Source organism: Mustela nigripes, chromosome 13, assembly GCF_022355385.1.
Source record: "Mustela nigripes isolate SB6536 chromosome 13, MUSNIG.SB6536, whole genome shotgun sequence".
Taxonomy (NCBI): Eukaryota; Metazoa; Chordata; class Mammalia; order Carnivora; family Mustelidae; genus Mustela; species Mustela nigripes.
The window spans coordinates 114,743,642-114,766,668 of record NC_081569.1 but is presented as its reverse complement, the minus strand read 5'-3'; the positions used below and the strand labels follow the sequence as shown (position 1 = coordinate 114,766,668).

Here is a 23,027-nt window from a genome sequence, read left to right as displayed (position 1 = left end):
GAAGGAGAGGACGGCTCGCCCCGGGGGAAGGAGGGCCTGATGTCTCAGGCAGGAAGGATTTAGAGAAGCCGAGATCAAGCCTGCGGCCCCTGGGGGGACTCCAGGCTGGTGACTCCGGGTTCCCGGATGACCCCTCCTGTTCTCCAGCCCACGCCAGGCCGGCCCGCCACGCCTTGGAAGTCGCTGCTCTTCTGGGTGCACCCTTCACCCCACACCCTCAGGAGCCCACCGCCACGGCCACCACCACGGCCCCACCACAGCCACGGCCACTCTCCAGCCTTTCCTCTGGCTCGAGCTCTCGTCACACCACTTAGGTTCATCTGAAGTTTGACAAGAAGGCGGCAGAGTTTGCTTGTTGATGGACACCACCCCCACCCCCCACCGTGGGCTCTGACCCACGTCCGCCGGGAGGAGAACCTTGCGTGACTCCGCCTGGAACGCCGCCGTGTGTCCGTGACTTTCAGTAAATAAATCGCGCCATCAGGGGCCAGACAGATCCTCGCCCTCCCCTCACCTGTGAAGCTGCTGTCGTGGCAGCTGGACCGCCGCTCACTCAGGTCCCCGGTGACTGCCTTTTCGCTCTGGCCACCCCGGCCCGTCATCGGCGTCACCGCCCCGCAGCGCGCGGCCAGCTCACATCGCCGCTGCCGCTTTCTGTCTGGTTCTTGCCTTCAGTCTGTCCTCGGGGGAGTCGCCTTAGAGCCTCAGCCTATTTCTGGGAGTCTCAGCTGTGCTCTTTTCGTTAAAAAAATAAAAAACAAGAAAAAATCGGGAGGGGGGGCAGCTTTATTGAGGTAGAATCGACAAATAGAAATTGTATATATTTACTTGGTACAATGTGATTTTAAGGTGTGCAGTGTGATGACTCAATGTATGTATATGTTTTCCAGTGGTGAGAACACTTCGGATCTACTCTCAGCAAATTTCAAGAAGCATCCAATACAGTGTTACTTACTGTAGTCACTGTGCTGGACATCAGATCCCCAGAACTTACTCTTCTTATAACTGAGGTTGTACCGGCTCCCAGCAGCCTCCATTCTACCCCAGGCTCCCGGAGGTCCACTTTTTTAGATTCTACCTATTAGTGAGGTCATACAGTATTTGCCCTTGTGTCTGGCTTATTTCACTTAGCGTAACACCCTCCAGGTTCATCTACGTTGTGGCAAATGGGAGGATTTCCTTCCCTTTCACTCTTTATCATAACAGAAACATGTTCTTCTCCATCTGAACTTAGCCTCTGAACCTCAGAGACATAACTAATGTCCAAAGGCAGTGATCCAGAAAAGCCCACAATGGCCACCTTCTGGCTACAGGAGCTCTCGTGAAACCCAGTGCAACCCTGACACTCAGTTTGGCAATGTGACAGCTTTTTCTCCCCTAACAGAATGGAATAGGTAGTCCTGAATTTAACCCTCTTACCAGCTGTGGACCTTTGACTACCATCTTATGATCCTTAAGTTACAAACATCATGGGAAAAGTCAAACATGCCAGGGACAGTTGAACAGAAATTTCAGGAAGTTCTCCCATTTTTAATGACTCATTTTTAATGAGCTGCTAAATTACCCCGAGATCACTTTCTTTTGGACTTCTTATGGCTTAAACTGCTGTTGGGTGGGTATTCAATGGAGGGAAAAAATCCTAACAGGGTGTGGGATTGACCAAGGGTTTCTTACTTGCACATATAAATCCTTTTATTTTTTTAAATTTTATTCCATTATTATTATTATTATTATATCATTATTTGCACACATAATTCTTTATCAAATTATCAGTGTACATTTGGGTTTACCTATAATTTCTGTTCATATCAGTTCTATTAAAATCAGGAAGAAGGAAAAATGCCTATTATTTCTTCTGTGATTCCACATTGTTTTATAAGATTTAGCCAATATGATAAGGAAATAAAATAAAACAGTTACTTTAAATATTGGTAAATAGTAAATTTTTCCTTTTAGGATTAGAATATTGTTTTCCTAGAAAGACTAAAAAATTCTACCTTACGTCTCAGTTTCATCATCTGTAAAACTGATACAATAGTATCTAGCTTTTAGAAATATTGATTAAGTAAGTTAATATACATAAAAAAACAGAATAATGCCTGGCCCATTGGTAGTTCTTGTTGTTATTAAAATAATGGAATAAGGTGGGGTGCCTGGGTGACTCAGTTAAAGATCTGACTCTTGATTTCTGCTGAGGTCATGATTTCAGGGTCATAAGATGGAGCCCCACTTGAGAGTCCCTCTTTCCCTCTCCCTCTTCCCCCCAAACTAGCACACACTGTCTTCCCCGCCCCCCAAAAAAGAAAAGAATTGAATAAGGTAACTGGACACAAAATTAAAGTACAAAAATAAGTAGTTTTACTTTTAATCAACAGAAATTTGTCAGGAGGGAGGAAATCCCACTTTTTAATAAAAAAATCAAACTGTAAAATGCCTAGAAGTAAAATGCACAAGAAAGGCAAAAGATCTAAAGAACTAACTATGAATCCTTATTAAAATGTGAAAAAAGCCTAAGTGTAGTAACAACTGACTAAGAATGATAGAGGGGCATCTGGGTAGCTCAATTGGTTAAGTAATTGATTCTTAATTTCCTTGATTTCTGCTGGGGTCATGATCTCAGGGTTGTGTGATTGAGCCCTCCTTAATCTCATCCAGCTCCTGGCTCAGTGAGGAGTCTGCTTCTCTCCTTCTCCCTCTTCCTCTGCCCCTCTCCCCACCCATGGTTGCAAGGTCTCGCACACTCTCTCAAATAAATAAATAAATAAATAAATCTTTGTACAAATTTTAAAAATTAAGAATGCTAGAATGTCATAACAGTGCCTGCCCTTCCCAAATTAATTTACATATCTAATGAAATGTCATCCAGAATCATCGTTTATATGATGATTATATGATGATTTTAAAAATCAGTGGAGGAATAGATGAGAGTACGCAAGTAAATTCTAACAGAAAGATGGATGGGTGATAAAACAATTTGCTTTATATCTAATGTAATAAATAATACAACGTATAGGGACAGAGCGTTTATGGGAACTCTCTGTACTTTATTCCAAGTTTGGCTGTGAACTTAAAATTGCTCTAAAAGATGGTTTATTTAACATAGATAAATAAGTAAAAAAAAAGGATGGGCTTGGCACAATAATAGACGGATCAAAAAAACAGAATCCAAAATTGGTTCCAGTAGTTACCAGTCTTAATATTTGACCAAGTGGAAAAGGGTAGTTTATTTGATAAGTTACACTGACAGAATTGGCATTTGAAGGCAAACAGGTTAGACTCATAAAGCATACAATGTACAAAAAAAGTTCTAGATAAATTAAAAACCTAAATGTAGAATGTAAAATTTTAGGAAATCAACTTTAGGAAAACATTTGTTTAAGCTTCACGTGGGGAAGTCTTAAAACAAGGTCTAGAAGTCATAACAAAAACATGGGCATTTTATGCATGTAAAAATTAAAACTTTCAGATCAGAAAAGATACCATAAGTAACATTTTAAAAGGCAAACAGGCTTTGGGAAAATATTTGCAACATATGCGACGAATGAGGGGTTTATATCCTGAGTTATATTGAGTAGTCTTACAAATTTGATAACAGTAGGAAAAACGGCAAAGGATAGACACAAGAATTTTCAAAGGAGTATATGCACATGGCCAATAAACATTCTTAAAATCCTCTAAATATCTTGGAGTAAAATCAAATACATATTTCACCTAGTAGACTGGCAAAAATTGAGAAATTAGCAATGTATTTATGTGGTTAGAACAAAGAGAAACCATTTGAATCTCTAGCAACAGGAGAACAATTTAATAAATAGGACATATATATAGGATGGAATATTATGCACTTATGTACATTTTTTAAAGCACTGATGCAGTTCTTGGTAAAAAGCAAATTGCAAAATCGTGTATGCGTGATACAATTTTTAAAAAACCCAAGCTAATTGTCTTTGGCAACCACTTATTGGTATATGGGAGTATAAAAAAAAAAAAAATGGAAGGATACTCAGCAGACCTTAACATTGGTTACTTCAATAAAGGAGACAGATTTGGAACGGGGGTTTATTAAACTGTTCCTGGTATATGTCTGTATTATTTAATTTGATAGAACAAACATATATTTCTTTTGTGTTTAAAAAAACAACTAAGTGATCTGCACTTTCAGCTATGGTTTGATGATAACAGAGCTACCAAGCAAGGCAGTAAGGACCAGAAGCACTAAAAACCAGAGGAAAGGAAGGCATTGAGCCGTGAACTGGAAGTCTCTAGTGCATTCTTCTTCAAAGCACCTGCAGACCCATAAACTCTGGTCCACTGGAAAGCTAGGCAGGACATAGTAACTAAAAGATAGAGATATTAAGTAGAATTCTGAGCAGTCTCATCTACGTGGAGACAAAGGAATTGGAATTGTGGCTCACCATGGAGGTGAGCCTTGGGAAACAGAGGTGACCAGAAATCGACCACTGCTTGCAACAGCGTGGAGCAGTCTCAAACAAATTCACATGACAGTTTAATTTCAGACAAAATTAAGATAATTCATCTCTATCCTAAAAGCCTACCCCAAAGAAAAGTAAGTCCTCTCTAAAAACAGCTAATATTACCCAAAGATCCGTATTGTACACTCAAAATGTGTAGGACTCTTCATACCTAATGTTAGTATTCAACCCCAACAAACAACAAAACAGCAGGCATTCCCAGAAATAAGAAAAATAAGAGGGAAGGGAGGAGAGGGAGGAGAGAGAAGGAGGGGGGAAGCGGGAGGGAGGAAGGAGAACAAGATCTAGAAACAGACGTACAGGAGGGCTAGATTTTGGAGGTGCCACATCCAGACTGTAAGAGAGCTGTGATCAATAGATAATAAGAGAGCAATTTTCAGCAAAAACTTGGAATCTACTAAAAAATGAGCAGATGGAAATGAGGGAACTGAAAGATGGGTCAGTATAAAATACCTATGCTAAAACATAGACATGAAAAGGAAGAGAAAATCCAGACAAGGGCGTAAATGAAATGCAGGGCATATTAACACAATTGAACATCCCTGTAATTGGGGTTCCAAAAGAAGGGGAGACAGACAACAGGGCAGAAATATTATTCAAAAGTATAATTACTATATTTCCAAGATCATTTAAGGACATTAAGTGACATGTTCAAGAACTTCTATAATGGGCTCCCGTGTGGCTTAACTGGTTAAGCATCTGACTCTTGATCTCAGTCAGGTCTTGATCTCAGTGTGGTGAATTCAAGCCCCACATTGGGCTCCATGCATTTCGCCCCCATTATTGTAACTTATGATAAGAAAAGAAGGTATAAGTGTCTAGGGGGAGAGGGCAAAGAGAATGCTTTAATACTGACATACTATTTAAAAAAAAAAGAATTTCTACAAAATCCAAATAAGATAAATTTAATGAAGGCTATACCTAGGCCCATCATAATAACCCTGATAAGAACCAAAGGCCAAGACAAATTTAGGATCAACAGAACAAGCATATCCATTAGCTGTGAAAGAGCAGCAATGAACTGACAACGGACGGACTTAACTGCCTTACTGATATTGAATTTAATAAAGCATGGGTACCTCTTGTAACCTCTAGGTCAGGGATTAGCGCTTCTGTAAAAGGCTGAGTGGTAACTATTTCCCCGCCTTACCTGTGGCCACCACTCTGCCCCTCTGTCCTCGAGCAGAGCCCTCACTGACTGTCCATAAACAAACAGGCATGCGTTCCAATAAACTTATATTTGCAAGACAGGCCACAGGCCTGATTTGGCCCACAGGCCATAGATTGCTAACTCCTGCTCTAGGATAATCCTTTAAAAAGGAGTAGAAGAGCGTGTGACTAGTGCTACACATAGTAGCACCTGGGTGTTCTCATCCGTTCCCGTGGCCTCCACGACCACCTACCTGCTCCCAAATCTGAGTCCCTCCACCAGCTCTGCCTCTGAAGCTTCAGATCTGTCTCATTGCCTCTGAGATTTCCTTTTTGAACATCCCACGGGTTCATGAGGGGCAAAACCACACCTTCCTCCTTGTTCTCCAAACATGTTTTCCCTTTCATATTTCCTAAGCCAGTGCTGCCCTCCATCGAGTTTCTCAGGCCAGACCCTTGGAAATCGACTTAGACACCCCTTCTCCATCATCTGTTAGTCAATCAGCAATCGAGCCTGCTTATTCCACCACGGAAATATTTTCTCTCCAATGACTCACAGCCTAGTAATAAAACCTTCATAAATAGATGGAGAAATTATGTAAGAGGTAAAAGGATGTGTTGCTGGATATTGGATGAGGTTGTTTATAGCTTCTTAAGAACATCGCTAAATATCCAGGAAATTAAGGTAACCCGTGGCTAGAAAAGAAGGTGTAACTGTCTAGGGGAGAGGGCAAAGAGAATCTTTAACACTGACATGCTATTCTTTTTATTCCATGCCAGCTGTCATCCACCTGTCCCTGGCAGAAACAGTGTCCAGGAGCAGCCCTTTCCACATGGCTGATGCTTCCCATAGACATTTAGGGAGGCCCGTTAGGGATGGATGAACACAGCCCTCGGGAGAAACTTCAAAGGCATGAAAATCAGGGGCTCCTCTTCAAGGGACCTGTTCTCTTGCTTAGAAGATGAACAAAGTTCTTCTATCCCTTTGAGTATTCTCAAGGTCATGGTGAACCGGAAGGGAAGAGAGAAGTTGTGAACACGGAATTGAGACCAAGGAACCTTGATGAAGAGGGATCCAAATGACCAAGAATATGCTTCTACATGGTTCCATGAAAAAACAAATTTGTGAAAAACATTAGATAAGGACATTACAAGAACAGAAAATTGCAGACCAATATCTCTACTGCGAATATAGATACAGAAATCCTTGACAAATTGTAAGCAAAGCAAATCTAATAATACATATAAAAAGATAAGTACATCACGACCAAATACCTCTATTTCAGATACGTGAAGCTGGTTTAACATTAGGAAATGAGTCCATAGGGGCACCTGGGTGGCTCAGTCAGTTAAGCATTTATGACTCATGATTTCAGTTCAGGTCATGGTCTCAGGGTCAAGGGATCCAGCCCTGTGTCAGGCTCCATGTGGAGTCTGCTTGATGCTCCGGGTTCTCTTTCTCCCTCTCCCTCTGTCCCTCCCCCCACCTGCATGGGCACACACATGCTCTCTCTCTCTCCCTCCCTCTCTCTCAAGAAAAATGAATAAATGAACGTCTGAGTGGCTCAGTTGGTTAAGCGATTGCCTTTGGCTCAGGTCATGGTCCCACGGAGTTCCAGGATCATGTCTCAGTTCAGGTTTCCAGCTCAGTGGGGAGTCTGCTTCTCCCTCTGACCCTCTTCCCTCTCATGCTTTTCTCTCAGTTTCTCAAATAAATAAATAAAAATCTTTATAAATAAATAAATAAAATCTTAAAAAAAAAGAAAGAAAATGAGTCCATATAGTTTATCACTTTAACAGAGCAAGGAAAATTTTCATACAATCATCTCAGTAGATACAAAGAAAAGATTAGATAACTTTCAATGCAAGTTTATGATTTTTTCCAAAAAAAAACTTTAAGAAACTAGGAATTGAAGGGAACTTCCTTAATATCATAAAGATTTTCTATGAAGAACGTACAGTAAACTTCATATTTAATGGGAAAATACTGAAACCATTTCCATTAAGATGAAGAAAAAAACTAGAGAGAGTCCCATCATATCCACTTCTATTTTCCATTGTGTTTGATATCCTAACCAGTGCAAAAATGAAAGATTTGAAAGGAAGAAATCTGTAAACATGATTATGTATAAGGAAAATGAATAAAAAGGCAAAATCTACCACTGTGAAAACTAAAAATTTTAGCACTGTCATTGTATGCAAAGTAAGTACACAAAAATCAGTAGTGTTTTATTTAGTATAAAAACAATTTAACATAAAATTTTGTTTTACAACAGATTTTTGTTTGACACCATAAAGAAAACAATACCACTTGGTATCACAAAATCTAAATACTTAGGAATAAATCAAAAGAAATATGTGTGAGACCTATACACTGAAAATTTTAGAACATTACTGGGAGAATTTAAAGATGATCTGAATAAGTAGATAGTCCATGTTCATGCAAAAGACTCAATATTATAAAGATGTCCATTCTCTTTAAATTGATCTATAGATTCAGGGCCATCTTGACATTCTAGCAGGCATTTTTTTTTTTAAAACTAATAAACTGATTCTAAAATTTATATGTAATTGCAAAGGATCAAGAATAACCAAGATATTCATGAAAAGAACAAAGCAAAAACACTCACTCTACCAAATGTCAAGATTTCTTATAAGCTACAACAATTAAGACATATGTGAATAAAAGAAGAGAAAAATAAGCAAATAAAACCAACTAGAAAGTCCATAAACAGACCCATACAAACACAAATACTTGGTTTGTATCAAAAGGTAGTGCTGCAGGTGAAATGATCTCTTTTCAGCAAATTGTACTGGGTCAGCTGTATGTCCATATGGGAAAAAAAAGAAATTTCACCCCTTCTTCACATTACATTTTAAAAAAGTAATTCTATAGACCTATAGCTACAGAGAACAAGCCGGTGGTTGGTCGAGGGAAGGGCAGTGGTGAGGGGGCGATGTAGGCAAAAATGAGTGAAGAAGAATGGGAGATCCAAACTTCCAGCTATGGAAGAAGTCATGGGAATAAAAGACACAGCATAGAGAATATAGTCAATGATAATGTAATAGCCTTGTATGGTGACAGATGGTTGTTACCCTAATGGTGGACAGAGCACAACATACAGAGTAGTTGAATCACTATGTTGTTGTACACCTGAAACTGATGTAACATTGTATGCCAATTATACTCAAATAAAAACATGAAAAAAATAAAATTTTGGAATTATAGATCTAAATTTGAAACATAAAAAATAAGAATTCCAGAAGATAACAGAAAAATATCTTAAAGGCCTTGAAAGTCTCATAGAACATGTAGGGTAAAGAAAAAATGATAAATGCGCTACATTAAAACTATAAAAAAATTATTCATCAAAAAACACAATTAAGAGAATGAAAAGGCACGCCACAGGCTGGGAGGAAATAGTTGCAACACATGTAATGACAGAGGACTTGAATCCAGAATATGTAAAGAACCCTCACAAGGTCAATAAGAAAAAGACAGACAACGCTCTAGAAAAATAAGCAACAGACTTGATCAGACACTTAACAAAAGAGACTATCCAAAGGGGAATATATATAGGAAAAAATTCCGACTTCCTAGTCACTAGGAAAATGTAAATGAAAGCCACGATTAAGTATATACTCACCAGAATGGCTAAAATTAAATGGATTGATAAAACTCAGCACTGCCAATGACCTAATGCAGCAATGCTGGGGAGGGGAAGGTGCAATCTTCCCATCAACTGAAAACTATCATTATCCATTAAAGCTGCATATTCACCCGCCTCATGAGCCAGCAAGTCCATTTTGAGACATAGACCCAAGAGAAGCAAGTACATATGTAAACCAAAACGTATGCATACAAATGCTCCTAGCAGCATTATTCAAAATAATAAAAACAAAACAAAAGAAAACAATCATGAGCAGAATAAAAATTAAATTAAATTGGGGGCATATTCACCCAATGGAAATACCACAGCAAAGAAAAGCAACAAACTGCTGCTACACACACTTTGGATAAACCTTACAGACCTACTGTGAGCAGACCCAATTGTACATTTCGTGTTTCCACTTATATAAAGTTCAGAAATCACATAAAATTCATGTAACGGTTCGGAAGTCAGGAGAGCAGGTACCTTTGAAGACAAAAAGGACGCATCATTGGGTGTGGTACCTGAGGGGTACCTGGGACACTTGTAATATTTATCGTTCTGGGTAATGACTCAATGAAATACAATCACTTCATGAAAATTCTTTGAGCTTGGACTTATGACTTGTACACTTGTCCGTATGTGTGTTCTCCTTCAACAGACACTTTTAATAAAGGAAACAACAGAAAAATAATTAAGTGAAAAATGTTGAAAATACAGGTTATAAGACAGTTAAGAATTATATGGGCGCCTGGGTGGCTCAGTCGGTTAAGCATCTGACCCGGTTTCGGCTCAAGTCATGATCTCAGAGTCCTGGGATGGAGACCCACGTCAGGCTCAATGCTCAGCTCGGAGCCTACTTGAGATTCTCTCTTTCTCTCTCTCTCTCTCTCTTTCTAAATAAATAAATAAATCTTAAGGAAAAAAGAATTCTGTCTTCCTAAACTCTCCCATTACCAAACATTCCGTGTGAAACTTCTCTCTCTCCTACATAGCTGCTCCAGATTTTATTTAAGTTCAACGTGATGTCTGCTTCTGCCTCTCCTCAACTGCTCTCAGATTTTATAGTCCATGCCAGCACCTGGGCACAGTGGTGTCTGTGACAAGCAGAGCTAAAGGCAGCAAAGGCAGGCAGGGCTGGTCTCAGTGAGGTGCCTGAGGCCCCACGTCTGGAGAGGTACAGACTTGAGGAGCTTTTGGGGCATAATGGTAAGTAGTGGGGCCTAAGGAAGAAGAAACCACAGGGCAGGTTCTCAATATTCAGCCCATCTGCCCCATTGTGCTGCCAGCCTCTGGAGAAAGAAGGGCATTCATTACCTGCTCTTGTCTGGGTGACCTCATGGGGGTGACTTCTCCCACTTGAAGTTTCTTCTTCTCTAGATAAAAGGATGCTATGCAGCTCCCAATGTGGACGTGAGGAATAAATAACAGTTTTTCGTGAACAGGTCTGACATACTCCTGCTTATGAATCTCAGAGTTTCCTGTTCTGGAAACTTCTTCCTTCAAGCATCATCATGGCTCCCTCCCCCTTCTCCTTTGAGTTCTCACTGTACTGACTCTTTGTCATTGAAGCTTCCAAGACAAACTCCCCAATCTTTCCAATTAAAAAGCCAAATGATCTCCTCTCCCTCCCTTGGCAGCCTTTACCTTTTCCTCTGCTTTATTTTTTCTCCCCAGCCCCATGTATTTCGTTCATTCATTTTTATCCAAATGAATTCCCAAATCCAGGTTGTTTTAAGGTATCAAATAACCTGAAGGAACTCCTTGAAGTTGGAAGAGAGCCAGCCTTGCCAGGAATCAGCCAGAAGACCCGGATTCTGTATGAGTCTGCTCTGGCCGCCATCACAAAATACCAAAGACTGAGTGGCTCAAGCAGTGGAAATTCATTTCCTCACAGGCTGCAGGTGAGAAGTCCCAAGATCGAGGTGTCAGAAAGTTTGAGATCTTCTGCAGCCTCTGTCCTCGGCTTGCAGATGGCTGCCTCCCTGGTGTGTCTTCACATGGTCTTCCCACTGCCTATCTGTGCTCCCGTCCTTTTCTTATAAGAACACCCGTCATTTGATTAGGGCCCACTCTGATGACCTCATCTAACTTAATTATCTCTTGGCCCTCACATGCTGAAGCACAGGAAGCTACCAGTTCAACCTACGCATTTGGGGGAAGGGGTCCCCATGCAGCCCATAATGGACTTGCTATGTGAGCTCTGTGACTGGGTTGAATCCCCCTACTTCTCTGGCCTCTGTCTCCTCCTGATTTTGAAAATGAAGTCTGTGGCTCTTGTTCGCTGCTGACAACAAGTAGCCTGCTTGCTGTCTCTCCTGTGAAGATCTCCTCACGTCCGACCACAACCAGAAATTAGGGAATAAACAACGGCAGAAACTGAAGGCAGACTGTCCTCAGAATTACCGTAGTTATTTATAACCCTGTATGCAGGTCGTAGAGAGGGGGATAAAGTGGGACTCTGCCCCATGTTCAGAGGAGACAGGTGGTTGTAGAGCATACAGTGGGAGGAAAGCAAGGCAAGGGGGAGAAAGAGCGAACTGACATGCATTTGAGAATTACTCTATATCAGAAACTGGAATCTCACGGAATCCTCGCGCCGACCCCACGAGTGGATGTTACTGTTGTTATTAATTTTTCTTCCATGCTATAGGTGAGGACACAGAGACCCAGAATGCAGAACTGGGCTTGGTGATTTCAGTCTACCTGGAAGTCAGATAACCCCCACGAGTCACTCTGCCCTCAGCAATGGTTGAATGAGCCGAGATGCTCCCCTCGCCTCCCACCTTCCTGCCCAGCCACACCTGCTACAGGTGAAAAAAAGATGAAGCTCCCATCAGTTTCTGGGAGTTCTAGAAAGAGGATAAGACCAGTTCTGTGTGTATTGTCACTGCTGCTGTTTTAGCGAATGGGAAATGTTATTTGAAGAAATATCAAGAGCCATAAATAGACACAAAAAAGAAAGTTCTAGAAAAAGCAAAACTAATCTACAGTGGCCGGAAGCAGATCAGTGGTTGCTTGAGGGGAGGAGGGATAACTGCAAAGGGGCTAGGAACTTTGGGGGGAGATGTAAATGTTCTGTATCTTGATTGTGGTTGTTGTACTTGTGTGTACTGCTATCAAAACCCATCAACCTGTACACTTAAAACAGGTAATTTTATTGTATGCAAATTACACCTCAATAAAGTTGATTTTATTTTTTTTAAAGATTTTATTTATTTGTTTGATGGAGAGAGAGAGATCACAAGTAGGCAGAGAGACAGGCAGAGAGAGAGAGAGAGGGAAGCAGGCTCTCCGCTGAGCAGAGAGACCAATTCGGGCCTCGATCCCAGGACCCTGAGACCATGACCTGAGCTGAAGGCAGAGGCTTGACCCACTGAGCCACCCAGGTGCCCCAATAAAGTTGATTTTAATAGAAAAATAAATCACTAAGAACCCCACCACCCAAAGATAACAACTACTACCATTTTGGTGTTTTTATGCTAGTAGGGCGGGCACACACACACACACAGTGTCACATTCTATGTTCCATTTCCTTTTGCTCTCTCAGTAACATATCATGCAGACCTTTCCATGTCAATACATGAAATGCTGCACTGGCATTTTCATAATGGTAGAATGTACCATTATGTCATATAACACAACCTGCACAAACAATTCTGTTTGAAAATTAAGATGTTTCCATTTAAAAAAAATATTTTATTTATTTGACAGCAGAGATCACAAGCAGGCAGAGAGGTAGGCAGAGAGAGAGAAAGAGAGGGAAGCAGGCTCCCTGCTGAGCAGAGCCCCCCCCCCCCCCGTGTGGGGCTTGATCCCAGGACCCTGGGATCATGACCTGAGAAGAAGGCAGAAGCTTTAACCCACCAAGTCAACCAGGTGCTCCAAAATGTTTCCATTTTTTTGCTGTTATAAACACTATCATGGATATCCTTGTAACTAAGTATTTGAGCACATTCTTAACTATTACCATAGAGTAAATTTCAATGAATAAAATTACTGAGTCAAAGAGGTTCATATTTTTTTAAGGAATTTGATATATCTTTCAAAGGTGCCCTTCCTAAAAGCAATACCAATTTACACACCCACCAGCCATGCCTTGGTCTTCACTGCAGACCAGTCAGCATTGTGGATCTCCGTGGAAACAAATACAAGGAAGATCGCACCAATGACATATCCTAAAATCCCAAACTTTCGAAGTAACTGAAGTCTTACAGAGTCAGTGTTTCGGCCTTAACATTAACTGAACTCAAGAGCCATGAAGGTTCTGGGGTCTGAGATCACCAGGCTCAGTGAGGAGCACACCCAGGACTCGAACTCAGGATGGAAACCACCACATGATTTGCTGAAGGAGTAGTGAGTCAAGGGATCAGGAAAGAACTCACGTCACCCCAGGCTCACATGTTTTCTAACTCCTATGCTCACTTGTCCATTCCCACCAAGCCTTGCTCCCGAAGAGTCCCCCGGGGGATCCTGGAATTTGCACATATCCTTGCGATGATCAGCAAAACTCCAGCTGGTTCCACCTTCTTCCCATCCTTAGCTCTGCTGCTTGTGGCCTTGAGATGGTTCTTAGCCTCTCTGAGACTCGGTTTTCTCAACAGAAACGTGGAGTTGGTCGTTGTTCCTACCTCATGTAGTTTTATAAAATAAAACAGTCAAGTTCATTGGCAAGGCTGCCCATCCTAAGGAGGAGCTGATACATGCTAAGCATTTTTCTTCCTCGTTGGCCCTCCCAGACCGGCCTCAGGCAGCAGAGGAACAACTTCTCACCCTTGGGATTCTGCCCCAGAATTCATAGCGGTGCCTCTACAAAGGGCCAGCCCGTCAGCCACCCCGCTCCTTTTAGATCGCCTAATGCCATCGATAAACTAGAAGAAACCTCATTTTGGGGGGGGGGGGGAGGCCTGCCCACCCCTCATGCCTCCAGGACCACGCCTGACAAATATAGAAGAAATTACAGGCATCTGATTTCAGGCTACGTGTGTACACTTTGTCTGAGCCAAGCCCCAATCCCTAGTTCTGCTGCTGCATCAAAAGACCATCTCTCCTCCAGGCTCCAGGCCCAGAGTAAGCAGCAATTTGGGAGGCAGCCCCCTCTTATTTTTAGCCTTAAAAACCCAAAAGCCAACATACCAGCACTCACCCAAGCGTCTCTCGCAAGCTGTTGTTTGATTTGGGTTGAGAAAATGACAGACTGAGTTCTGCACCAAGAACAGAAGAAAAAAAGAGGGGAAAAAGGGAGTTTTATTTTCCCTCCCCTGCCAACCTCCATCCCCCTCAACTCCTCCCTTAGGCCTGGGTGGACCCTGCCTGGGTAATCGTCCCCTGCTATATTTAAAAACCACAGATGTGTTGGTGGAGACTTAATTTCGGAATTGCAGGCGGCGTCTCCTGAGGACAAGGGGAAAGCCGGTGCTGCGCGCCCGCCCGGCCGCCCTCCCCGCCCGCCGACCGGAGACCCGGACTCCGCGGAATCCAGGTCAGGACGCGCCGCCGTCTCGGGACCGCCGCCGGCCGCGAGGAGCCGGGCGCCGGGCTCCGGCCGTTGGGTGGGTGGGTGGGTGAGTGGCCGCGGGCGAGGGCTCCCGCCCTCATTGGGTCCCCCAGGGCCCGGGGGGGCCGCGAGGCGCAGGTCTGCTTCCCCGCGGCTGCTCGGGACGCTATCTGAAAATCCCCCCTCGGCGCGCGAGGATAAATATGCGCGGCTTGTCATTCGGTGCGGCTCCCTGGCTCCCAGCTGATAGGGTGACGTTCGGTTGGGAGGCTTGGAGATTGGCTTTTTGATTTGGCTTCTTGCTGCAGCTTAATGGGCAAAGCTCGCGGCTCGCCCAGAAACCAGCCCCTCCGCGCGTCCCCTCCGCGCCGCGAGGCCGACACGTCCCCCGCGGTGACGGCGTGCCAGGCGGAGAGTCGGCGCGCGCCCAGCCCCGGGAAAGCCCCGGCGACGCGGCCGCGAGCCGGGGTCCCTCCGAGCCGCCAGGGCGCGCCGGGCCGCCCGCCTTCCTGCCCCTCCCGGCAGGGATCCCCCCGCTGCCGGCGGCCGGGACTCCGGGCCTCCCCGCGCTCAACCCCGAGCCCGCGCCCCGGCCCGGGCTCCTCCGGGGGTCCTCGGGAGGGTCTCCCCGCTCCTCCCTAGGCCCCCTGCCCCGGCCGCAGCCCGCGCCCCACCTCCCCCACCCCGGAAGCCTGCGAGCCCACGAGCCCCGCGGGCGGCGGCGGCGGCGGCCGACTGACATGCCCCGGACGCGGCTGCGGCCGGCGGGCAGCCCGCGGGGGCGATGAGCCGCTGCGGCCGCTGAGCAGCCGGGCGGCGGGGCGTCGCGCACCTTCCTCTTCCCCCTCACTTGGCCGTTCCGCTCGGGAGACCGGGAGGAAACGGTGAGTAATGGGGTGAGCCTCCTGCCCTTCCCCCTCAGAGGGAGGCCGAGGCTGGGGGCTTGGGACGCCCCTCCGGAGGATTCCCGCTTGTGAATGCCGGTGTTAATTAAGTTATTTCCCGAGATCATTCATACCGGCTGCCTTCCCGTGGGTTTAGTGCCTCAAGAGGTGGGGGGAGGGTGCCTCGGAAAGTGAACGTTTTGTCTGCGGAGCTGGGGGGGGCATGTGGCAGAGTGTCTGAGGGGGTCGGGGGGGGGCGCAGAACGAGACGCCGGGGCGTGTGTGTGTGCTCTCGGGCGGCGGGTGCGCCCCGGGGACACGGAACGCTGCGGCGCGGGCCGGCTGCATGTGTGCCTGTGCGCCGGTGTGCTGGCGGTGCCCGGCCGTGCGGCGCTCCCGGGGCTCCGAGTGCCCGCCGGGGTCGGGGGCTAGGAGCCGAGCGCGTTACCCCGCGGCGCGCGCCCGCGTGCACACACGCACGCGCGCGCCCAGCCTCGGGACTCCGCGGCGGCGGGTCGGGAACTGCAGCCCCGGCGCACCGGCCCGCCGCGGCCAAGAGGGCGGGGAGAGAGGGAGGGTTGCTCGGGTCCCCCGCGCTCCAGACGGCGGGGGTCTGGGCGGGCCGCGGCCAGGTGGGGAGAAGGGAGGTGTGGTAACTACCCACTCTCGCCATCCTCCCCGAGACACACACACACGCGCGCGCGCGCACACACACACACACACACACACACACGCACCCAGAGGCCCTCCTTCGGAGGCTAGCGCTGCTCTGCAGACCCTGCCGGACCTGCCCCGAGGACCCAAGCCACTGGGAGAGATGAAGAAAGCGATTTGCTCTGGGGGGGTGGGGGGGTGGGAAGCAGTTTTTGGTCTTTATTCACTGAGTTTTATTTTTAACCGTGGAGGGAGTGCGGGGGGGGGGGCGGTGGTTAAATAGAACAAATGCCTTTAATGCAGTGCCATAAATTTACCCGCCTGCTGCCCGCCTCTCTCTCTCTCTCTCTCTCTCTCCCTCCCTCTCTCTCCCTGCTCCCTCCCTTCCTCCTTTTCCCTCCCTCCGTCACTCACTCACTCACTCATTCACTCATCTTTTGTGGCGACTAAAAAACCCTGCCCGTTTGCTGGTTCAGTCTCCTGGGCAGAGGTTGAAATTGGGGCAGGTTCTCAGAAAGGCAGGCTGCCGCGGGCAGCGAGACTCCGAGCTCCCGGGTGGTCGAGAAACACCCCGAGCCGAGGGAGTTGTGGGTACGTGATGGGCACGCAGCGGGCCTACCGGTGGGGCACCGAAAGGGAAGCCTCCGGGCCTCTGCCGACCCGGTGACTTGCAGCCGCCTGTGATTAATCTCCCACAGCTGTTGTGCCCCATCCACTGGAGCTGAGCTCTTGTTTACCTCAATTTTCAAATATAGCTTCTGCGCCCTGCTCTTCCTGAGATGGGGGATCCGTGCACTCTACAGGGGCGCCGGCCTCCTGCTGGCCCTTCTTTTTAGCGGGCTCGCAACTTTGAGAGGAACCTGCCTTTTCATGCGGTGCGGTGCCTCACGTGGGGACCAAGGCTGCCAGAGCTTCTTGGTGTGGGCTGATCACCCCAGCTTCTCATCGCTGCCTACAATTCCTGCCTGAGGTCCCCCCCACACGTGTCCACTCCCTAGCCCCTTTCTTTAAATAAAATATGGATATTGGGTTGAGAAGAAAAAGATGGAGCCTACAGAACTGAACTTGAAGTCGTTCTTGAACTTAATGGAGATGGAAAGGCTACTCATGCGATTTTCTGTACTTGGGATGCTTTCTTGTTCTTCCAACACCCCTAAACTCCAACTCCTTTCTGGTCTAATGTACTCCTAGTCTCCCTCCAGCTCCTAGGTCATTGGTTACTTCCTCAAGGATGCCTTCCATACCATCTCTGGCCCAGCCAGAACGTCTGTACACTCATAAGCTGAACCTGTTATTTTGAAATAATTTAAAGAGGCACATTCAGTTTACTTGTGTGGTGGAATAAATGCTAGTCACACCTCTAGACAGTAAGCTGCAGGAAGGGAGGGAACATAACTGCTGTTTATTCATGGTGTATCTGCAGGGCCTAGCACTGTGCCTGGCATAGAGTAGGCAGTCAGTACATGCTGGGTGGAGAATGAACTCGAAGGGCCAAGGTAGCTCTCTTCTCTGCTCCTGCCCCTCTGCTGTCCTCTTTGGTATCTCTTCTGTATGGCCTCCTGGTCACAGAAAAGAAAATGGGGTTATCAAACGGACCCTGTAAAAAAACATTTCCTTCTTCAGGCTCCTTCCTGGGCCGGAACCCTGAAGCTGAGGGAGTAGGCTCTTGCCCCATCCCTGCCCTGTCCCTGTGCCAGGCGGCACCCCTGTACAGTTTCTGGGCAGAGTTGCTGGGATTGTCCATGGGGCCGTGATGGGGGGCATTGTTCCTTGGCCTGCATGGTCCAGTCTATGCTCCCATTCTGGATCTGGGGGAACGTGGTTCGCATCTTGGCCTCTCTTTAAAGTGACCAAAGTCAGGTAAGAAGAGAGGGGTGACCCCCTTTTCACTCAGTCTGGTTGTTTTGCCCAGAGGCTCAACTGTTTGGTGAGGCTCAGCCATATATTGGACTCTAAAAGAAAAACATTCATTTATTCATTCAATCAGCTATTTATTCAATAAATACTCAACAACAGCCTGCTCTGCCAGGCATCTGCCAGGTACAGAGGTAAATAAAACAGAACGGTCCTTTTCCTCATAAACATACATTCATTCCCGCAGGAATAATCAGCTAGTGACTCCTTTCAGTGGAGGATAGATCCTGGGTACAGTGGAAGCATGTAGGGAGATCACCTCTCCACAGAGCCTTCCCGAGGACTTCTAGGGACATTGAATCCCAGAAAGAGAGGATGGGTAGAAGTTGGCTTTGGTGAAAGCAGAGAGAAAATGTTAGGACAGAAGGGCTCCACATGCAAAGGCCTAAGGTGCATAAGGCCAATGATTGAAGACAGAGGGTACAGTTCTGGGAGAGAGGTTTGGAGGACTCTAGAGGCCAAATTTTTTTTTTGGAATTTTAATTTTTTATTTTTTATTAACATATAATGTATTATTAGCCCCAGGGGTACAGGTCTGTGAATTCCCAGGTTTACACACTTCACAGCACTCACCATAGCACATACCCTCCCCAATGTCCATAACACCCTCAATTTGTTTTGTGAGATTAAGAGTCTCTTATAGTTTGTCTCCTCCCCGGTCCCATCTTGTTTCATTTTTTCCTTCCCTACCCCCAACCCCACCATGTTGCCTCTCAAATTCCTCATATCAGGGAGATCATATGATAATTGTCTTTCTCTGATTCACTTAGTTCACTCAGCATAATACCCTCTAGTTCCAGCCACGTCATTGCAAATGGCAGGATTTCTTTTTTGATGGCTGCATAGTATTCCGTTGTGTATCTATACCACATCTTCTTTATCCATTCATCTGTTGGTGGACATCTAAGTTTTTTCCATAGTTAGGCTATTATGGACATTGCTGCTATAAACACTTGGGAGCACGTGCTCGCTCCTTCAGATCACTACATTTGTATCTTTAGGGTAAATACCCAGTAGTGCAATTGCTGGGTCGTAGGGTAGCTCTATTTTCAACTTTTTGAGGAACCTCCATGCTGTTTTTGCACCAGCTTGCATTCCCACCAACAGTGTAGGACGGTTCTTTAGGGGCCAAATCTTGAAGGGCTTGTACTCCATGCTAAGGATTTTGCTGTTGCCAGTAGGGGCTTAGGAAGGTTGCTGGCACTGAAGTGCACAGTCAGGTTTGCATTTGAGAAGGTATGTCGAGACTGGACTATAGGGAGAGAGACAGAGGTGCGGATCCAGAAGGCTGTGGGAAAAGCCCAAGGCATCTTCTGGGTGGCCTGTGAGGGAGGGGTACGGGTTCTTCTTTCTGATTTAGCGTATAAACCAGAGCTGCTCCTCTAGGAAGATGTTCCACCACTTTCTTTGACGAGATTGGCTTGTGTTTGTTTGTCTGTGTTTTGAATGGGCACTCCAACACCGGACAGGGTGCCTCAGGAAAAGGATCAGTGGCTCCTGCAGGTGTAACACACACCTCCTGGCCTACTGAGCTGCAGAGCAGGGTGAACCCCTAAAGATCCGAGGTCTCTGAGGACTGGAGATGGTCTCAACAAGGAGCCTGGAAGAGTAAGAATGCAGTTAGTTTCATATTTGGAGCCATAGAGACTATTGAACAAGACGTTTAGATAGGAAGAATCACGTGAGTTTGTATATGTCTATGTGTAGTTTTTGATACTATGGAGGGTGAGTAAAGGCTACTTCCAGAATCAAGTGTATTTGGATATGGTCTACAGAATCATGTCTACAAAGGCAACAGTTCTAGTTTATCCTGGATGAAATTTACAGCTTTGATACTTGAAGTGACAAGTAATGCTTTCCTGGTTGTGCGGCAGGAGTGCTGGAGCATGTGGGGCCTGGATGTGGATGTGAGACTGGAAACTGGGACTGGGAACTGGGGTCCTGCTCTGACTTCCCTGCAGTAATTTCCCAATCACTTGAGAGGAGAGGACCTCAGGGTCATGCACTGCTATGCTCATCCTTGAGAACGAAGCCAAATAGCATGCACTTGGTCAACATTCTTCCTTTGCACCCTGACCTCCCCACTTGGTTCCTTGTGCTTCCCTGGCCCTGGTTTCAGAGTAAGAAAGAGCTCCCTTCCCCTCCTGCATGGGGCCCAGGGGCCAGCCCTGCTCTGCCTTCATAGCCCATCTTGCGTGCTTTCTCCTTCAGCCCTGGGTCCCCTCCCTCCAAATGTAGGCATGGTCAGCAAGCCCTGGCTCTTGTCCAACTCCTATCCTTTCCATGCAGTTTTCACTAGCTCTTGAACTTTTAGAGTAAACCGCTGTCTTCGCTTTGTCACCACTGGTTTCTTTGTTTAGCCCCATGCTTTCCCACTTTTCTCTACCTTCTGCCCAACTATCACCCACCAACGACTTCTCATTCCCCCCGAATGGAGTAACTGATTTCTGATCTCACCCGCGCACCCCTCGCCCTGATAAGATTGACTGTTAGCTCCCGAAGACTTTCCCCACTTGGCTCCCATCACGCTGAGCTCTCCGGGACCCATAGGTCTCTAGATGGTCCCCCTTCCACCTCCTCTCCAGGAGTCTTTCCTCCCTCCCACTGTCCCCTTCGACTGCCCCTCTGCCGTCTCCTTCGTGGTTTCTGCTGTGACTGCGGCTTCACTGTCACCGCAGCTCTCCAAGCCTGGTGTCTTGTTTCCAGCCCCTTGCACAATACCTCCAACAAGATGTCACCTCAGCTCCTCAAACTGAGTTGCTGCTCAATGGACACCGTCTTTGTCCTTAAGAGCTACTTGTCTTCATTTCCCGCTTTGTGTTGACGGCACCAGCCAACTTCCAGTCACCCTGGCTCAAACCCCCCAAGTGTCTGTCTGTCTCCTCTGCCTTATTCCTGAATATTGCTGATGTCCATGAAGTCTATCCCCACTTTTGCTGTCCCTACCACCAGCCCCCGAGTGCATTTGATAACCTCCTACGACATCGTAGCGGTAACAATGACAGCTGTTATTACAGTGACCAACACCTGTGCTTGTGCCACCTGTTAGCTCCTCGGTTGCAAAGTGCTCTGTATTGACTTTCCCTTCAGGCCTCACCATACCCCTACCACGGAGCTGCGATTATTGTCATACTCTATAAATTAGCTTTCTAATGTCTTTCCAGCTTCAGCCTCCCAGTCCTTCAGTTCGTGGTAAGACTGGGTCAAGATCCCCCTCCTAAAACAGCCTTCTAGGCCCATCACTGTCCTCCACAGAGACCCAGAAGGGCCTCCCGTGGTTGGCAGCCGCCCACCTGCCCTCCATGGCCCGCTTCACCGCTGCGTGTGGAGGTTCCCGTCTTCCAGGTCCCGCGTGGGCCCCTCAGTGAACTTGTCCTTTCCTCTTCTGTGCCTCCGCTCGCGGTTTACCTTTCACTGAGAATCCTCCCTGTTCTTCGGTGTAAAACTCAAATGCTTCTTCCTGGCAGGAGCGTCAATGGGGAGCCTCTCTCTGAATTTTGATAACACGGTGTCCGTTTTTCATGAGGCCCTTAGACTCACTGAAATGTAGTTTTGTGCATGCGGCTTGCCCCCCCTTCTTGGACCGAGTGCTTTTTCTCGCTCCCACTCGCTGTCACATGATGCCGGAGACGCGGTGGGTGTTCGGTGAGAAATGAAGGCGGGAATAAATGAAGAACCCGTCTCACTTTTGAAGTGGGTGAAACAAGGTCAAGAAAGGGGATCTGTGCCCTTTATCATAAAAGAGGCCGGTGGTGGAGTCAAAAATCAAACGAGGAGCAGGCAGTGTGGTCTAACAGAAGCAGCGCTGAGCTGCCGAAGTTTATGGTTTAGTTCTTATCTGACGACGGCAGGCGAGACCACTTCTGCTCCGTGGGCCTTGAGTTCCTTATCCATCAGAAAGCGTTATGTCGGCTGCCTTGACTTTTCAGCCGCCCCCCCTGGCCTGATAATTCTGTATTCTGTGAGTCTCGCTCCTCACGCTGTAGATTGCCTCCTACTGACAATACTTTCACTGCCGACAGCATCTTTCATTTCAGAACCTTCCAGCTGTACGCTGAAGCCCCTGGTGTGTCTGCTTTCACACTGGGTTTCTAGAGAGCAGCGAGACCAGCTGACTCAACTCTCTGGACGTGTGGCCTCCATGGTGCCCCGAGCCGGTTGAGTGCCCCGATGGCCCTAGGCTGCCGCTCCTGCCTGGAGTCCCCTCCTGCTGCCACACTGCAGGGCATTCCCAGAATGACAGGTGGTGCTCTGGACCCCACGCGCTCCAGCTGATCTAGGCCTCAGCTCCCGCACTGCCCTGCCTTCCTTTTCCATCCAGGATGGCTGTTTTGAGAGCTATGTCTACTCTGTTGAGCGACTTGTGGGACTCCTGTGCTCAGCAGCTTTCTACAGGCTCTGCCCACCCCCTGCCACACCAGCGTTCTCTCTCCCCACTGAGATGGGAAGAATCAGGTTGAGTCTGTGCCTTCCAGCCCCTCAGGAGGAACAAATGGGGGAGTCATCTTCTAGGGGAATCGTTAGAGGAGTGGGTCGAGAGCACACAGCCGCCGCCAGTCCTCAGAGTCTGCCCGTGACACCCTCCTGTCGCAGGAGGGCCCAGAGCGCCCTAGAGTTAGCTGATTGTGCGAGAGAGCCCCCAGTCGTGGCTCAGAGAGACGACTTTGACCGCTTGCCAGAACCCCTTTGTTCTCCATTCAGGCAATGATATGATTTAATTCCATATTTCAACATTGGAAAATTAAGAGAAATTAAGTGGCATTAAAATAAATCAGGCTCCTGGAGA

The 23,027-nt window shown here is 46.8% G+C and overlaps 1 protein-coding gene across 4 annotated transcripts in view; it reads left to right on the top strand.

Annotated features, from left to right (window-relative positions):
• The first annotated feature begins 14,607 nt into the window (after window positions 1–14,607).
• Window positions 14,608–23,027, top strand: part of SLC8A3 (solute carrier family 8 member A3) — a 137,661-nt gene continuing 129,241 nt past the window's right edge. For 3 of the 4 annotated variants that reach the window (XM_059373492.1, XM_059373491.1, XM_059373489.1), the window contains exon 1: window positions 15,561–15,673. The gene's annotated coding sequence lies outside the window, so the exon portion shown is untranslated. Of the gene's footprint in view, window positions 14,775–15,560; window positions 15,674–23,027 lie in introns of those variants that run through there. The other variant, XM_059373490.1, reaches the window with a different exon arrangement.